Source organism: Pollachius pollachius (assembly GCF_949987615.1).
Source record: "Pollachius pollachius genome assembly, chromosome: 4".
Taxonomy (NCBI): Eukaryota; Metazoa; Chordata; class Actinopteri; order Gadiformes; family Gadidae; genus Pollachius; species Pollachius pollachius.
This window is the reverse complement of record NC_136937.1, coordinates 13,499,709-13,511,979: the sequence shown is the minus strand read 5'-3', so window position 1 is coordinate 13,511,979 and position 12,271 is coordinate 13,499,709. Positions and strand designations below refer to the sequence as shown.

Genomic DNA, 12,271 nt, shown 5'->3' with positions numbered 1-12,271 from the left:
GTAAAATAGTTTTAAAATAGCTTGTTTGTATGTAGGGCTAATTCAAACGCTTTCTACCCTGGATATGTTGCACTTGCACTCCAGGAATATCTGACTGCCTTTTTTGTGTGTTTGGGATTGTGGTAACAATGGCCATACCCTGGCTATTTTGTTTTTACTTTGGAATAAATTGAAATCTGTGTACATTTACATTATTGTTTTTTTATAGTCTACAGTGTATGTCATTGCACATACATTTGTTCCTTGGCTTTAAACTGTCTAGTGTGCGATCATATTCATAGAGTTGTTCTGTGGACTTCAAAGCGCTGATGTGTCAGTGTACGTGCCGAGGGTTTGTGTGCGTGTCATGTGCATCGGAGCGATATAGTAGCCTCCTCCTGGTATATAGCCTCAGGCCTCAAAATTACTTAATCCGGCCCTGTGTGCAGCATGATAGGTAAAAGATGAACAGTTAGAAGGCCAGGATTTGATGACCTAAGCTGATTACGGGGTTCATCATCAGCGAGCAGTTCAGCGATATATTTTGGCCCAGTGTTCGTAAATTATTTATAGCAGACATAATTTGAGGTAAATTCTGAAGTGCATAGGAAGCCAGTGTTTTAATTTGAGCATAAGGGTTATGTGATCAGCCTTCTTTTTCTTTGTCGGTCTAGTTGCATCATATTTTTTGGTAATGCTTGTCAAATGTTTACATGCCAACTTCAAATCAGTAGAAAGTAATTCAGAGGGTATGGGTGAGACTGGCCAAATCTTTCGACTGTAGGTGTTTAAAGAGATTCTTGGAAATAATGCCAATTCACAGTGTCTGACTAGCCATCTGTAAGTTCGGGAGAAATACTGAATGGATGATGCTACAATAGAGACATTCGTCCGGCGTCAAGGCCCATTAGGAACCAAATTGAATTGAATTGATTATTCAAAATTTGATACATTTTCTAAATTTCTGAAACATTTTGGATGCTGTGAACATGGACTAGAGGGGCAGTCTGACTCCCTCACATGGTTGTTCTTGATCACCGTCTCCCCCTGCCAATTCATTTAGTAAGGTGTAATGTACAGTGAGCCAGTCATTATCATGAAATAAACCCTGGCAGGGTGAAGCACTATCCCAATGTGAAGCGGAGGGGTATTGAATCACTCTGAAAAGTGATTCACTGAATCACTCATTGTTTATAGGAGAACATTTAAAAAAAGACAACATTTGGAGGACAATTCGTGCTGTCATTGGAGCTTCAGGCTAGTTTGATTGGAAGATTGCCAATGAAAACAATGTCCTGTTAAATGGCATGTACTATATGTAGAATATACTTTTGAATGTTCACAACATTGAAAAACACTACATTCATTCCTTATTCATCATGAACACCATTAGTAAATGATTTCTAGCCCTTAGTTAACTTTTATTAACTAATATTACTTAATGGTGAGTGATTGTAACATAATAAGGCAGATCCTTAGTGGATTCAGGACTTGTTGTTCTCGGGTTAAAGGTTCACTAGCCCATTTAGTTTCAGAAATTGTTTTGTGGTTGTTTGTTCCCCAGTATCAATTGTTATCTCACCTCTTAAATGTACACTAAACCATCTTCAAGGCACAACTTTGAATCATTAAAAAAAATAATAATAATGAATGTACATATAATAATTCAGCGTTCATTTTCTGTTATAATATATTTCCTAGTACCCATTCCAGAGTTGTGCTGATTTTTACAATTCTGTATTCATGAGTGTCATTAATATCGACTATCAGATTCAAATTCAAAAGTTGGTGAAATGGTGATAAATGGCCCATTGTTGCTCAAAATACTGAAGTAATTAGTCAAACTACCAACGAAAAAAAAGATGCTTTGTAATATTTTATTGCAGCTCATAATTTACTATAAACAAAAAGTCATGTTTTATGACATGCCTTTCTAATTGTACAATGATGCATTACATCTTATTCAGCTGCCTCCTTTCCCTGGGGAAGAGAAAAAAGAAAAAAATTAAACCAACCAACATTTTGTCCAATTTTGTTTGCATTACATTTCTTTCTCAGTCAATGGGCATATGGTGTGTTCGGGATGCCTTGTACACCACCCGCACGAGTTGCAAAGTGGGAATTCTCCCAGATTTCATGCGTAATTTAACCGAGGCACTCCCCTTTTGGTCGTAATATCTCGGTATTCTGAGAGTGAAATGAGTTCAGTGAGGTTAATCGTACGACTCGACAAACAAAGACGGCTGCACTATAAGTGCTACAAGCCAAAAATTTACATCACAATAGCAACTTGTGCAGTTGGTGTACGATGCATCGCAAACACACCATTATGCAGTGATGAACTTACCTTGCCACCATCACGGCTCTTAGACCTCAGCTTGTTGACCTGAGTCTCAGCGATGTCAGCACGTTCCTCAGCCTCCTCCAGCTCATGTTGAACCTTCCTGCACTTGGACAGGTAAGAGTTGGCCTGCTCCTCCTGTAGGAAGATTCATATTTTGTTTAAATAAGACGTACCAAAATTGATGTAATAACTTGATTTTGTGACGTCGTTTCTACTTACCGCTTCCTCAGCCTGCCTCTTGTAAGCCTTCACCTTCAGCTGTAGCTTATCAACAAGATCCTGGAGTCTGGCACCATTTTTCTTATCTTCTTCAGTCTAAAGTAATGCAAATGGTTATGCCCCAGTCTCTTAACTGTAATCTTTTCTGATTTACATTGTTTTAAATATTTTTTTCAATATAAACTGCTATACCTGGTAGGTGAGTTCCTTCACTCTCCTCTCATATTTGCGGACACCCTTAACAGCATCTACTCCACGTCTCTGTTCACCTTCAACCTCGGTTTCCAGCTCACGCACCTTAAGAAATAAAATATTTTCATTAAATATACTTGTATAGTGCTGGAACTGTAAATACATCCATGTGTGCCAGTATCTTACTCTGGACTCCAGTTTCTGGAGCTGCTTCTTGCCACCCTTCATGGCCAGGTTCTCAGCCTCATCCAGGCGATGCTGCAGGTCTTTCACTGTGACCTCCAGGTTCTTCTTCATCCTCTCCAGGTGAGAGCTAGTGTCCTGCTCTTTCTTCAGCTCCTCAGCCATCATGGCAGCCTAATAAAAAATATAACATATTAATTGAAAGTTCAAGCAATGTCCAATTCAATGAATTAAGAAAATAATACCAAACCTACATCAGTGATGGCCTTCTTGGCCTTCTCTTCAGCATTCCTGGATTCTTGGACGGTGTCGTCCACCTCACCCTGGACTTGGACCAGGTCAGTCTCCAGCTTCTTCTTTGTGTTCAGAAGACTTGTATTCTAAAATGAATGTCAGTGGTTATGACACGCATATAATCTTGCTATATATTTTAGGGAACTTGGGAGCATTTCTTGGAAGAATGTGTTTGTTTACCTGAGAGTGCAAAAGTCCAACGCGCTCACTGGCATCAATGAGCTCTTGCTCAGCCACTTTGCGGCCTCTCTCTGTCTGTTCCAGAGCTGCCCTCAGCTCCTCAATTTCAGCCACCATGAGACCGTTCCTACGGTCCACCATTGCAGCCTGCTCCTTCAGGTCTTCACCTCCTCTGACAGCATCATCAAGATGCAATTGGGCATCCTAATATGAAAATGAAAATGGAAGATGTCACAACAGGAAACAAATGTCCAGATATAATGTCCTGGACAGTAGTTTAGTTCATACCTTCAGTTGTCCCTGAACATTCCTCAGCTGCTTCTGAGCCTCAGCAGCCTGGCGGTTGGCATGGCTCAGCTGGATCTCCATCTCATTCAGATCTCCCTCCATCTTCTTCTTGATTCTCAGGGCATCATTCCTGCTGCGGACTTCAGAGTCCAGCGTGCTCTGCATTGAGTCAGTGATCCTCAGGCTGTTTCTCTTGATCTGCTCCATCTCCTCATCCTTCTCAGCCAGCTTCCTGTCAACCTCACCCTTAATCTGGTTCAGCTCCAGCTGGACACGCAGAATCTTGGACTCTTCATGCTCCAGAGTACCCTAAATTATAAACCAATGTTGGCATATTCATTACATATTCTATTTCATAATAAATACAATTTTGCTCGATTCTTTCTTTTTATTGTAGTCACCTCAGCTTCCTCTAGGGCTGTCTGGATCTCACTCTTCTCTGTCTCCACTTGCTTCTTGGATTTCTCCAGCTCATGGATGCTCTTTCCAGTCTCACCAATTTGTTCAGTCAGGTCCGAAATCTCCTCTGTTGAGAGGGTTACATATTGTTGTTTGCATGAATTCCAATAAAGTTATATATGTAGTAATCTTGGAAACATTGATGCCGAAATGAACAGTTTAACTCACGTTGCAGGTTCTTGTTTTCACGCTTCAGGGTCTCCAGCTGATCCAGAGCTTCTTCATAGGAGTTCTTCATCTTAAAAAGCTCAGTGCTGAGAGAACGAGCCTCTTTCTGAGTTCCTTCAAGCTCTGCCTGGCCCTCCTCATATTTCTGCTTCCAGTCAGCCAAAACCTGCACAATATTGTTAATAAAGCGGTACATGTTAATCACTTGAAGAATAATCAAATGATAATACAATTTAAACGGCCATCTCAATGAATGACAACACACCTTGTCAAAGTTCCTCTGCTTCTTGTCAAGGTTGGCAGCCAGTCCATTGGCTCTCTCCACATCAATCATGAGATCCTCCACCTCACCCTGGAGTCTCTGTTTGGTCTTCTCCAGAGAGGCACACTTTGAGTTCACAGCCTCAATCTGTTCCTCAGCCTCCTGAAGGCGCTGGGCAAGCTTTTTCCTGTTAAAGTATAACATGGTTTAATTTGTGACATTCATCAAATATAGTGTAAACTTTAGCAAAAGTATTAAATATTATACTCACTTGGACTCCTCAAGCTCCTCAGTGCGCTGGATAGCATCAGTTTCATACTTGGTCCTCCACTGAGCCACCTCACCGTTGGCCTTGGACATTCCACGCTGCAGCTCAGCCTTGGCCTCCTGCTCCTCCTCAAACTGCTCCCTCAGAAGGTCACAGTCATGGCGGGCTGATTGCACACCATGAGCAAGAGCATTCTTGGCCTGCAAAAGGTGATTGACTCAATTAATTAACTCATTTAAAGATACAAAAATGTAGAATCTGCAATGACATAATGGAATCATGTTAATCAAATTAATTGATTAAAAATGATGGTTTACCTTGACTTCCTCCTCATTGAGCCTCTTCAGCTCCTCAATCTGCTGAGTAAAGGCCTGCTTGCCTCTGGTAAGCTGGGAGACGAGACCCTCTTTCTCCTCGAGCTGACGACCAAACTCACCTAGGTGATGACATAAATTGTAAGCTATAAAATATAGCAATACCACATTTCTCCCCTACATATATGAATAAGGTTGGGTTGCATTTGTTGGAGGTTAGTGTTAAGGTTATTTATGGTTATCGTTAGAGCTATTTTAATATGCATCTTTTTTTTTTAAGCAATTGTGAATACTTACCATTCTCTGTCAACAGCCTTGCTCTCTGAGCACTGATGTCATTTATCTGGCGACTGTTCTCATCACTCTTGGCCTTGATTTCACTCAGCTGGTCCTCCAGGGTACGGCACATCTTCTCCAGATTTCCCTGGTGATGCAACGTTTTACTTGTTAACACAAGTGGTTTCTTACACAGATTATATAGTATTAATTATAATATCGTATTTTGCATTTAATTTCAAAGATAAGTCACCTTGGACTTAGCAACTGCTTCCATGTTGCTGGAGAGGTCATCAATCTCCATCTTGTACTCGCTCTTCTCCTTCTCAAGCTTCTGCTTGACACGCTGGAGGTTGTCAATCTGCTCTCCCAGCTCTGCTACACTGTCAGCCTGCTTCTTACGCAGAGCAGCAGCAGTGGCTTCATGCTGCAGGGTGGACTCCTCAAGGTCACGACGCAGCTTCTGGAACTCAGCCTCACGCTTCTTGTTCATCTCAATCTGAGCAGCAGTGGCTCCACCAGCCTCCTCAAGCCTCTCACTGATCTCTTCAAGTTCTCTGGAGAGATCAGCTCTCTGCTTCTCAACCTTGGCACGAGCAGCACGCTCAGCCTCAATTTCCTCCTCCAGCTCTTCAATACGGGCCTAATAAGTAAGGAACACATATTTTGTAAAAATGTACTAATATTAATGACCTTTATGAATTATGTGGGATTGTCATATACATTGTCTTACCTGAAGCTCCTTGATCTTCTTCTGAAGCTGAGCACCCAGGGACTGCTCATCCTCAATCTTGCTTAGAAGCTGACTGGTCTCAAAGTCCTTCCTGATGATGAAACAATACCACACAACTTATTAACATACTTCTTGTGAATCTTTCTAATCAAAGCATGATTTTTGTTCATTCACATTACTTTTTGAGTTTCTCATCAGACTGCTGTTTGTCATTTTCAAGATCCATTATTGATTCCTGAGCCAATTTCAGGTCACCCTCAAGCTTTCGCTTGGCTCTCTCAAGGTCCATACGGAGTTTTTTCTCTTGTTCCAGAGAACCTTCAAGCTGCAATTAAAAAATATATTATTATTTGACTGCATTTCAAAAGAATTACAGGTTTTTTCTAATGTCATAAAAAAAAGGAACCTCACATCATCCACTTGCTGTTCAAGCTTGGTCTTGGCCTTGGTCAGAGTGTTGACTTTGTCTTCCTCTGCCTGCAGGTCATCAAGCGTCTGCTGGTGTGCCTCTTGGAGGGCTTTCTTCTCCTTTGACAGCTTAGCAACGCTCTCATCCTGAGAGGCCATCTCCTCTGTAAGGTTCTTCACCTAAACAAAGCAGACATATGTGTAAAACATGCTTATTTGTATTTTAATTTATCTCCTTTCAAAGAATCTTTACAAACCTTGTTCTCAGTAGCATGTTTCTCCTTCTCCACTTTGGCCAAGGTAAGCTCCAGGTCATCAATGTCCTTCTTGAGCTCAGAGCATTCATCCTCCAGTTTCCTCTTCTTGGCAGTCAGCTCAGCATTCATTTCCTCTTCATCCTCGAGTCTCTCGGTTGTCTCCTTGAGTTTAGCCTCCAGCTGGATCTTACTCTTGATGAGTCCCTCACACCTCTCTTCAGCATCATTCAGATTATCTCCTTCCTGTTTACAATGTGTCATCAAATCAGTCATATCAAATGTCTTATCACATGGATCTCATTGTGTGTACATGTTGAGATGGATAAATATTTTTACTTACAGAGGCCACTTGCAGTGCAAGATCATTCTTCTCCTGCAGTAGAGAAACCATCTTCTCCTCAAGTTCCTTCTTCTTGGCCAGGGCAGTGGCCAGGTCTGTCTTCATCTTCTCATAGTTCTCCTTCATCGCAGAGAGCTCCTTCTCAGTTTCAGCACTCTTCAGAAGAGGCTTGATCTTGTAGTACACCTTCATCCATGGCCAGGTTTTGACATTCATGAATGAGCGGATGTTGTACTGAATAGTGTAAACAGCTTCCCTGTGGCGAAAAGGCGGTCCATTTAATGCAACATTTTTGATTTGACAAAATAGCATATCTTCTTATGCATTAATCTTTTGAAACATACCTTGTAGCTGTCATCTTCACATACTCCTTCCTCATGAGGTAAGCACGACAGAGAGCCTGAACCATTCCGACCAAAGATGCAAGCTTCTCATCTCGCATCTCCTCAAGAGTACCCAGAAGACCAGCTTTGAAGAACACCTTAAGGTAAGAAAAACTAGTCAGAAAGTTACTTTCAATCAAGCACAAATATACTTATTGACAATAATAAACAGACCTTGGTGTGTCCGAATTTGTACTCGTCGTGAGGTACATCAATTGACCCAAGCAGTTTCTCAGAAGCCTTCTTGTTGTCAATGAACTGTCCCTCCGGAATGACACTTGCATTCAGTACTTTGTATCTGTAGGAGTGCAATGTTAATTGTTTAAAAGAACGGGGTATATAAACAAGTATATGATTGTATAAATGAAGTTATTGCATAATTATGACAGCATAATTGTTCTGTCAAAGCGTTAATACCTCTGCTTGAAGTCAGCATAGAGGATTCTGCTGGGGAAGCCCTTTCTGCAGATTCTGATGCCCTCCAGCACACCGTTACACCTCAGCTGGTGGATAACCAGGTGGTTCTCCATCATTCCTGTGAAGTGTTGTAGGTTTCAGACTTTAAAATATGACTGTTATTTTGGTATATTCTACTACAACGACAACCTGTAATTTAGAGAGTATTTTAAGATTTATTACCTGGAACTTTTGACTCATTGGGAATGAGACAACGCACAAAGTGAGGATGGGTGCTCCTCAAATTGGTCATCAGCTTTCCCAAATTATCCTGTTCACATAAGATATTTGAATTAAAAGAAACTACGAATAAATGGATTTCAAGAATGAATGTTTTCTCAAAATGCTTACCCTGAACTGTGAAGACACAGTCTGCATGGAACCACCCTTCTTTTTGCCACCTTTTTTGGCACCACCACTAGCATCTATAACATCATTTTTTAAATAATGATAATTATTGAAATGCTTAAAATGAGAGTTACAATTCCATAGTAACGTTGAAACATACAAAAACGTAATACTTGAGACCCCAAACAGATATTGTACCTTCAACAGCAACAGCGGGATACAGGACAGGCAGCAGTTTGTTTGAGGACTTCTGGTACAGCCCAATAACAGAGTCATTCAGGGGATCCTTGTTCTTGTCCAGCCAGCCCGCGACGCTGTAGGCCACGGTACCAGCATAGTGCACCATGGCGAAGTCAGCATCAACCTTGCCCTTCCCCGGCTTGGGCTTCTCAAATGCTTTGTTTTTGCCAAGATGCTGTTCATACAGCTTGTTCTTGAAGGAAGTGTCTGAGGCTTTGGGGAACATGCACTCCTCTTCAAGGATGGAGAAGATGCCCATTGGCTATTTAGAAAGAAATATTGGGCAACATTATGATAAGATAGTTTTGAATGACACTGTGAAAGGTCATATTTTGTTGTACAAGTCATGTTTACCTTCTCAATAAGCTCAATGCAGGCAGCCAAGTCCATGCCGAAGTCAATGAACTCCCAGATGATACCCTCCTTCTTGTACTCCTCTTGCTCCAGGACGAACATGTGGTGGTTAAAGAACTGTTGCAGTTTCTCATTGGTGAAGTTGATGCACAGCTGCTCCATACTGTTATACTGATAGAGAACATTAGTTTAGCAAATGTTCATCCACTGAGACACTGCTTTTAGACTGAGACAATTATATTATAAGAAATGCAATCTTACATCAAAGATCTCAAAACCAGCAATATCCAGCACACCAATATAGGATGATCTTGCTTGCTTGGTGTCCAGCATCTGGTTGATACGGATGACCATCCACAAGAACATCCTCTCATAGATAGACTTGCCCAGAGCACTCACTGAGTTGTACACCTAGAGCAGGGTGGGAGATTAGATATACATACAAATTACTACTATTACAATCACTTTTTGATAGTTATTCCATGGTATTAACATACCTGAGGTACTGTCTGTCCCTTAGTGACAAACTCATTTCCGACCTTCACTCTGGGGTAGCACAGACCCTTGAGCATGTCAGCAGAGTTGAGACCAAGTAGGTAGGAAACTTTGTCAGCCTCTAAATTGTTTATATGAAAGAAAAAAGTATGATCCTTTTGTGGAAATTGCTCAATTTCTACACATATTTAAACATTGTGAATACAATTAATTGCAGCAAACCTGAGCTATGGAAATGTCCAGTGGTTGTTATAAAACGCAATCAACTTACCCTCTGTGCCATCAGGCTCGGCCTGCTCCTCACGCTGCTTCTGCTTGAACTTCATGTTACCGTGGTGAAGCACAGCACCAGTAAACTTATAGATGGCCATCTTCTCGTCATTGTTGAAACCCAAAATATCAATGGCAAGCTGTAGGAAAAAGATAATCAATTCATAGATTATACGAAAAGTCTGGAAAATTTCAGAGCGGATATAACCTTGCATAGTCAGTATGATAAAAGCCCTTTACCTAGGTTAGAAACATATAGAGCTTTCTGGAATCAGACAGCTGCCGTAAGCAGAACGCACTTAGCTCGGCCTGCAACTATTCTGAGTAGAGACCTTAGGCTGCAACACTGAGTTAAAGCCCTCCCACTTTTCTAATCTGCCAAAAATCCCACATTTTTTTGGTCCCAGTTATTTCCTGCTAAAAATGCTACCTAACGTAGTTGTAAACATTGACTCACATCAGTAGCATCCAGCTCCTCTTTGTCGTCAATGCTGGCCACAGTGATCTGACCCTGACTGCACATGGGGAAGTCGTAGGGGTTGGTGGTGATGAGGGTCATTTCTAGAGAAAGAAAATGTAATTAACATATATAATATGGTCATTTTTATTTTTTGTATTTTGTACTCCAAAATCCAAAATGAAACATAAGTTAAAGGCAACCCTGTATAACATAACATCTTACTGCAATTATTTCTCACTATTACACCACCTTACCAATGATCTCAGGTTTGTGGTTGGTCATCATCTGGTAGAAGATGTGATAGCCTCTCTCATCGGGAAGCTGGAATGTCACTCTGGACTTCTCCAGCAGATCTTTAGGGTTTTATTTTAATAAAATAAAGTTTGGATTCACATTAATAAATCAAAACCTATTCAACCCATTGTGAGTTTTTTCATTGGTAATTTGGTACTAGTATTTGGTACTTACAAGTCTCAATGTCAGCACTGGCCAGTTTACCAGTTGCACCGAAATGGATTCTGATGAATTTACCCTGTTTGGAAAAGCCTCACTTAAGTTTTTGTCACAGATCAAGTTTTTTATTTCATTGTTTGACATACTAAGTTTGTACTTACGAAACGAGATGAGTTGTCATTTCTCACAGTCTTGGCATTACCGTAGGCCTCCAGCAGGGGATTGGCTGCAATAATCTGGTCCTCCAGTGACCCCTATGATGAAAGTTCCAGTATTGATCCTCAGTTCTCAGGGCGTCCCTACATCTCTCGTGTGTTTCATGTCATCTATGATGATAATTCTTTATAAAGTGTACTGATTTTAAGCATACCTGAATCTTGGAAGTTTGTTCCTTCTTCTTGTCAGTAGCCACTGAGATGGTGGCAAAGTACTGGATGACACGCTTGGTGTTCACAGTCTTTCCAGCACCGGATTCTCCACTGGGTATGAAAATAAGGTAATTAGAAGTCTTTTACGTCTCCCCGATTCTTTGAGATTTTTGTGGGATACGATTTTTCTTCTAATGTTAAATCATTCAACTGAACATCAAGAAAAAAACAAAACTTACGTGATCAATACAGACTGATTCTGTCTATCTGCAAAATAGAAAAAAATAAAATAACATTTATTCAAGCATTTCAACCAAACATAATTTCATTTATTTATACCACATTTGCTTATACATACCAGTAAGCATGTTCTGGATGGCATTGTCAGAGACAGAGAAGATGTGGGGTGGAGCCTCCATACGCTTCTTGCCTCTGTAGGCATTGACAACTTCCTGATCGTACACTGGGAGCCACTTGTAGGGGTTTACAGTGGCACAGAACAGCCCAGAGTAGGTCTGAAGGAAATCATTCAGACATGATTATTAATATGATCTGGGATATTATTAAGTAATATTTAACTTCATTTAGTAGGTTAAATATCTTACGTAGATCATCCATGCTGCATAACGCTCTTTAAGGTTATACAACACAGAGGCTTCATTGAGATGGGTCATCATGGCCATGTCCTCAATTTTGTCGTACTTGGGAGGATTCATGGGTGTGACATCATCCTCCTTGACTGTTCTCTCCTAAAGAAGGCACACCATTTTTAGTTTTGTTTTGTTTCATATTTTACCTTGAAACGTTTCAAACTATTTGCTGCATGGCGATAAATGAAAAGCAGCCTACCTCTTCTGTAGCCAAGACTTTAACGGTGGTTTTGCCACCCTCCTTCTTAATGATGGTACACTTGACGTACAGCTCCTTAGCATCAGCCACATATGCAGCACTCTTGGCATCAAAGGGCGCGTTCTGGGCCTCAATCCTCTCCTTCTCTGGCTTACGGAGGTAAATCGCAGCCTTGCCATAATAGGCCATCTCCGCGTCCGTACTCATGGTGGCAGCTTACTGGCAGAAAAAACAGAAAATGTTTTGATGTATCTCATATGCTATTGTCATCAAATCGTTCACAGTGAGATAGGTATGGCCGACATAAAATAACTCGTACCTTGTTTTTATTCTAATGAGAATCTTCAAGTTTCAGCCCTGAAATAGAAAGACGTAATATTTTTAGCTGATTTAACTGATGGTATTTCAGCACATACAATACAAATTAAAAT

At 40.8% G+C, this 12,271-nt stretch overlaps 1 pseudogene across 1 annotated transcript; it reads right to left on the bottom strand.

Moving 5' to 3' along the window:
• Nucleotides 1–3,795: 3,795 nt before the first annotated feature.
• Nucleotides 3,796–12,047, bottom strand: LOC307074345 (myosin heavy chain, fast skeletal muscle-like; annotated as a pseudogene). The gene is made up of 32 exons: nucleotides 11,841–12,047; nucleotides 11,597–11,740; nucleotides 11,350–11,506; nucleotides 11,231–11,258; nucleotides 10,994–11,102; nucleotides 10,785–10,877; nucleotides 10,639–10,702; nucleotides 10,425–10,523; nucleotides 10,168–10,271; nucleotides 9,712–9,850; nucleotides 9,443–9,561; nucleotides 9,207–9,356; nucleotides 8,946–9,116; nucleotides 8,550–8,853; nucleotides 8,355–8,428; nucleotides 8,187–8,274; nucleotides 7,965–8,082; nucleotides 7,722–7,845; nucleotides 7,509–7,645; nucleotides 7,165–7,420; nucleotides 6,825–7,067; nucleotides 6,571–6,747; nucleotides 6,339–6,484; nucleotides 6,160–6,250; nucleotides 5,680–6,069; nucleotides 5,448–5,574; nucleotides 5,154–5,272; nucleotides 4,840–5,036; nucleotides 4,572–4,755; nucleotides 4,307–4,472; nucleotides 4,081–4,205; nucleotides 3,796–3,988 (listed from the first exon to the last, which is right to left on the bottom strand). The product of its transcript is annotated as a myosin heavy chain, fast skeletal muscle-like (transcript).
• Between the last annotated feature and the right edge of the window lie 224 nt (nucleotides 12,048–12,271).